The sequence below is a fragment of the Schistocerca gregaria genome, chromosome 6 (assembly GCF_023897955.1).
Source record: "Schistocerca gregaria isolate iqSchGreg1 chromosome 6, iqSchGreg1.2, whole genome shotgun sequence".
Classification (NCBI taxonomy): domain Eukaryota; kingdom Metazoa; phylum Arthropoda; class Insecta; order Orthoptera; family Acrididae; genus Schistocerca; species Schistocerca gregaria.
The window spans coordinates 275,167,300-275,174,198 of NC_064925.1; positions in this window are offsets into that span (position 1 = coordinate 275,167,300).

Below are 6,899 nucleotides of genomic sequence, written 5' to 3' on the forward strand. Positions count from 1 at the left end.
AATCACGTTGCTAGAATAACTGTTGACCAAGAACTTTAGGCCGCCATCCCACCTCGCCTTGCGAGTCAAATAGTGGCGCTGAAAATTTTTCACGACCAGGAGTCGAAGTGTTTTACCTCAGAGACGACTACCGCCGCACAGGCGTGCGTTACCGATCTCGGCTACGGTTGTTGTTCATAATGGATGCCAAATTCTTCGTCTGGAGACGGTAGCGTACGTTCTGTCTCGTGACAGCCCTTCCAGTTACATCCAATAACGCAGTGCATAGCTTTGCATTCTCATATGATCCATAATTTGGGGCAGTAATCATCAGATGATATTGTTGAACGTAGGCTATCATTACAGGGCACATCTTCGACATTTGGTGCACCGCGACAGCTGTTGCACGTTCCAAGACGTCGCTGTGATGTAACTAGATTCGGTGGGAAACTTCATGTGCTCACAACGCTTCCTCCCGTAAAGTGACAGCGCTCACAGGGTCTGCCGTAACCTTCAAACGACCCTTCGAGACATACAGACGGAGGTGACAGCGTACACGAGCCGCAGTGTACCGTAGTCGACAAGAGACACGCTGGTGGTCTACTGAACTGTACTGAGAACACGAGTTTTCTCCATTACACAGCTGGCCGAAGGTAGCGATCAGCAGATTACTGACATAAAATTTTTCATGAGGGTGCTGTTAAACTTTTTGAGCAGTTTGTGTGCACGGGGTTTTGGCATAGTAGTAGGGCATGTAACAAGTAAAGTTGTATCAGTTTCACGGATTGTAGAAATGCAGCACGACACTTGCTAATTTTCTACATCTATATACATACTTTGCAAACCGCACACGCGGATCACAGAGGGTACGCTGTACCACATATTAGGGTTGCTTGCTGTTCAAATGAATGGCTCTTTAAATGTCTCTGTGCAAGCTGTAATTAGTCTAATCTTATCTTCGCGCTGCTTTGTAGGGTTGTAGTACAGTCCTGGATTTTTCCCTTAATACTGTTCCTTAAATGTTCCTAAGTAGGGCTTCACAGGATAGCTGGTGTCTACTTTCAAGCGTCTGCTGGTACAGGTTTTTCACTGTCTCCATGAGGATTTCCCATTGGTTAAACAAACCTGTGACAATCTGTGCTGCCCTCCTTTTAAACGTTCAATATGTCATGTCAGTCAAAAGCATTTTGTAAGCAATCCCCTTTGCAGACTGACAGAATTTTTCTGGTACCCCTGCCTCCTGTTACGATGGTTATTCGGAAAGTAAGGAACGATCGGTCGCGAAATGGAAACCACAGTGAAAATCTGATGAAGTTTTGCACAGGTGTGTTGGGCAGTGTCTCTAGTACGCCCGTCGATCGCATTACGTCGTTCTTTTTAGTTCTGTCGTGCGTTTTCTTCTTCAAGACAATTCTCAGCCACATTCTGCAGAGGCAATGAAGATGCCCCTGCATCGTTTTAAATTGGAAATGTTTAATTACCCACAATACAGCCCTAATTGTCTGCCGCTGAGTTTCATATCTGCTCACATGAACCGCTGGCTATGAAGACAGCATTTTGGCACAGACAACGAGCTGTACGCCAGCGTAGAGAATTGGCGGAAAGCACTGGCGACTGCCTTCTACAACGAAGGTATTGGAAAGTTGGTACAATGCTACGACAAACGTCTAAGTCGGATCGGCGACTATGGAGATTAGTAGCTGGAAGTTGTGGCTAACTGTGTAAGTAAGCTGTTTAGGTTTTTTTATTGGTAACGCCGCCGCCACGTAGCGCTCTGTATAAAAATCACTGGCTGTGCCGTGCGCAGTCTGTGTTTAGTTTGCATTGTTGTCTGCCATTGTAGTGTTGAGCAGCGGCAGCTGGATGCTAACAGCGCGTAGCGTTGCGCAGTTGGAGGTGAGCCCCCAGCAGTGGTGGACGTGGGGAGAGAGATGGCGGAGTTTTGAAATTTGTAAGAATTGGTGTCATGAACTGCTATATATATTATGACTAGTGAGGTAAATACATTGTTTGTTCTCTATTAAAGTCTTTCATTTGCTAACTATGCCTATCAGTAGTTAGTGCCTTCAGTAGGTTGAATCTTTTATTTAGCTGGCAGTAGTGGCGCTCGCTGTATTGCAGTAGTTTGAGTAACGAAGATTTTTGTGAGGTAAGTGATTTGTGAAACGTATAGGTTATTGTTAGTCAGGGCCATTCTTTCGTAGGGATTTTTGAAGGTCAGATTGCGTTGCGCTAAAAAATATTGTGTTTCAGTTCACTCGTGGGTAATTTTACTGAGAGTACGTTTCACATAATCACAGTCATGTAGAATTTTTCTAAGGGGACGTTTCATATGTCGACCCTTAGCCGAGGATACCTCACTGGAATCTTCTGATTTTTTCTTGTAGTTTGTGTAATTAATGTAGATTTTTTTATTGCTAGCGCGTAATCATAGAGAGAATTTCCTTTGTAGTTGTAGTCTTTCATTGTTGTACAGTACAACAGTTGTGGCATGCATGTAGAGTTGCACCAAGTATTTCGCAGCTGCGCTTGCAATTAACTAGATATTATTTTCAGTGCTATGTTAATGTGTTCTCTTATTTTTGTTCTTCAAATTGTGTTTTTCTGTGTTGTAGTATGAAAAATTGTGACAATAATGGCGTGTGAAAAACGTAACACTAGGCTCCAAAGTAAACTGAGAAATGACAGTGAAGACGAAAGCAGTGTGTTAACGTCACCATGTAATGAATTCACTAATGTTCAAAGTAGTAATTTGGTAACAGCGCATAGGGAAATGGAGCGAGTTGCAAATAATGGTGTAGGCAATGAAACAATTAGTGAACAGGGAAGCATTATCGATCGATCGGTCGGCAACAGCTCGCCACAGGATTCCGAAATGACAGGACACAATCTTGCAAATACTGTAGATTCAGATTTTGCGTCCTCACCGTTTTCTCAAATAAATCAAGACACATTTTCTGCTTTTCAAAATGCGAATATTGCCGGTTCAAATGCACTGCCGAAAAGCACTGAGGAACATGTTTCAGACACCAGTGCACTGTTATTACAGTTAATGCAACAAATGGGACAAAGGCTACAAAAGTTAGACACAACGCTTGAACAAAATCAGAAACAAATGGGACAAAATCTTCAAAAGTTAGACACAATGGAACAAAATCAGAGACAAACACAGCAAAAGCTTCAAAAGTTAGACACCACACTTGAACAAACACGTGAAGATTTAACTAATGAGTTACATAACATCGAATCGAAATGTCAAAAAGTCTGTAATGACGTAAAAACACAAATTTGTGAGCATTTCCAACCTATTTTTTCGCGGCATGAAAATGCATTACAGAATCACGAAGCAGCCATAAAAGAACTGCAAACTATTGTTCATGAAAATCATGAGACCTTGCAAGCTAAAATTGACTCAGTTGCATCTACCGATTCGGTTACACAACTTGCAAAAACTCAAGCGAACTTGAAGGACACAGTAGATACTCTGAAAATTGGTTCAGAAAGACACACAGAGGAAATAATTTCACTGTCGGATAAAGTAGCCGAACTTTCAGATCAGCTCACTAACTTATCTACGAAGGTAGATGATGATCTGAATGACACAAAACCTGTAGCCTTCACTGACACTGAAGAGTATGAACAAATTGGGAAATTCAAACAGAATCAAAATCAAATCAACACACAGTACACAAGAGAAATGCGGGAAGTACAAGATCAGTTGGCTCAAGTAATACAAGAATTACATATTTCAGAGGACACTCGCGCCCCAGTATGGGAAGAGGGACATAGCAATACAGAACAACCACAAAATAATAACACAGGGCACTTTGGAGATTATGAAAGAAATTGGCAAGGGGCATCGAATTTTGAGATGGAACCGCCTACACGACGTAACAATGACCGATATGCTACCCGCGGACACGATGATTTTGACTATAAGCTGTTCATTACTACATGTAAATTCAAAACATTTAAGAATTCTGGCAACGACATTCATCCACAAGCGTGGCTCCATCAATTCTCTCATTGTTTTCCTCCCAACTGGTCACTAGAGCACAGATTAGAATTTATGTGTGGCTACTTAGAGAATGAACCAGCTGTAAGAATGCGATCGGTCATTCACGATTGCCACAGTGAAGGAGAATTTTATCATGCCTTCCTCTCAGCATATTGGTCTCAAGCCACACAAGACCTAGTAAAACATGGCATCATAATGATGAAACATTTCGAACAATCTGAATTTTCCAGTCCTGTGAAATATTTTGAAAACATGTTGCACAAGAATCAGTACCTGTCAAACCCATACAGCCCCTCAGAACTCATCTGCATTTGCTTAATTAAATTACCGGAACATTTACGGCATATTATTTTGGCAGGACGTTGCAAAGACGACATTGAAGCTTTTCATGGGCTCTTACAAGAATTAGAAATTGACACAGACAGTCGCGGGATGCGAAAACAGGAAAACAATCACTACAGGTCACATCCGTCGCAATTCCGCGATGAAAGAAACAATAACTGGACACGACAAGGCCATTCTCACAACACAAATCGTGACCAAAACAGACACCACCCATATGACAACTACTGGCAGAGTAATAGTTACAGAGAAAGATCGCATTTCCGTAGTAATGAATATCACAGAGACAATCAGAGAAACAGAGAATACGGGAACCAAAATAATTATCATCAAGGGAGACGGAATAACTTCAGACGCAACGGTCCAGCGCGCAGTTACGATTCAGGGAGAAATTCTCCACCACGTGACCGACAAGAAATTAATTACAGAAATTACCGACATGACGACAGACGATATGATCGTAACGACAGACCTGTATTGCATCAGAACTGGCGGGATTCAAACAGAGCAGGGCCCTCTCGGCAAGGTGAATTTGTAGAAGTTACGTCTCCTAATCCCAATAACGACGCGTGCCAACAAAGAAACAGACAATGACTTGGACCGCAGGCAGCCGCGTGCGCCGGCTGGCTCAGAGAAAAATAACATAAGCTAACCTTGAGCAAAATTCCAGTGTTCCTTACCGACATAACCACATGATAATTGCTTTTCAGTTGACAGTCTGCGTACTAGGAAGAGTAAAGGTTTACACCACATTTTACATGTAAAACCGTTTATTGAAAGATAATCTGCTTTTTAACTTTGTCTTTGCCATAAAACATTTCACTTCACATTTCTAGTATGCTTTGTCACACTTAGAAACTGTTAACATGCAACAATGCTTGAAGTTAAATATCCAGTCAAGAACCAAGAGAACTTATTTAAACAGAAATTACGAATGCATTGTTATAGTAGACAGACGTCACAGTGTTATTGTGCGTGTACATTCTTGCTTGTTAGTTGCACGATTACGTAACGACTATAAGGCTGACATACTTAGAACATTTACCAGTATTGCTAATGAGATTTTAATGCAACATTTTGGTTCAGTTGAAAAGACATTCTTTATTTGAAGTACTTTCTGTGAGATTAAAGATGACTTAGCATTTGGTTTCTTTGACAGCTACACGATTTTATCACGACGCTACTAATGAGTGAAAATTTACAATGTTGCTTTTGCAGTTTATCTGTTTTATATCTGCACAGTTTTTCTGAATTTTTCTGGAAAGTAAAACATGTTTTAGTAGTAACGTTTGTGGTATAGCTACAATGAGACAGCCTTTTCTGTAGCACAACAATACGTACAGTACAGTACTTACTTCATCACGGCAATAAGCGTAATAACTAAGATATCTATACGCAAAGCATTTCAATTTCGTTTATCATGAGGTAAGTACATTGGCTTCTGCAGAACTTAGCTTTCGGAGGACAATAACTACGACACTTCCACAGAGATTGTCTTACAGCAAGACGCACATTTAGCGCTACAGGACACGCATTAAACTATTTATTTTTCAACATATTTGAATTACAAAGAAAGTTTTCCGTAATACATTTCATTCCATTGCTGTAATCTGTAACACCTGAGGATATAATTACATTAATCCTCAGGGGGGTACACGCCTACTTTGTGTACCATGTGTGTGGCAAGCACAAGGAGCCCTAGCTAATATGATATTTGCTTATACAACTTTACAAATCGGTACCGTATTTCTCTAACACATTAATTACACAGCTATCTGATCATTTAACTGGGAGAGACAAAGATTCATTTTACTACATCAGTGACACATGTTTACGTAATTACACTGTTGGATAACTTCACACTTACGAAATTGTATTTTGTCTGCACCTTGTGAAGTGTTCATAATTTTTTCGGAACCATTGTGATATTATGAGAGCTTTGAATGATGTATTTGGTATGGGATCATGATTTTTAAAGTACGTTTGAGGTAGATGACACTTTTGACATGAGCAGAGAATTTTTTTAGGCTTTGAAATTAGTGGAGGAAGCTACGACCATTTTGAGAATTTGACTGAGGTGTTATGATGTTGTTATTACGATGACTATGTGTATTATGCTGTTGCGGTATGTTTATGATCAATAAGATGATGCTATAAGAGTTATTTGATTATGCTACGTATCTGTTATGATGAAATATTGAAGAAGTGTCGACGAATAAGGTAAGGAATAATGAGTAGTGGTTAGGGACTCTGGTTTGTGAAAAAGGTTGTTGGAAACCAAGAATCGTACTTTAAGAGTTATGAAATGTATGTAAATGGGTGAATGTATTACAATGCCAACGAAAATTTTTTGGACACTGTTATATTTATAGTATTTTGTTTTCTACAGATTTGTAACGCAAATTTTTATATGAGGCTGCCACTGTAGCGGAAACTGGTGTCGTAAATATTTCGATAAGACAGTTAAGTGACCACCTGCACGTAATGCGTCGTGGGCACCAAGCTGCGCGGCAACCACCTGATAAAAGAAAGCCATTAGTGTGTGCCTTTCAGAGGCACA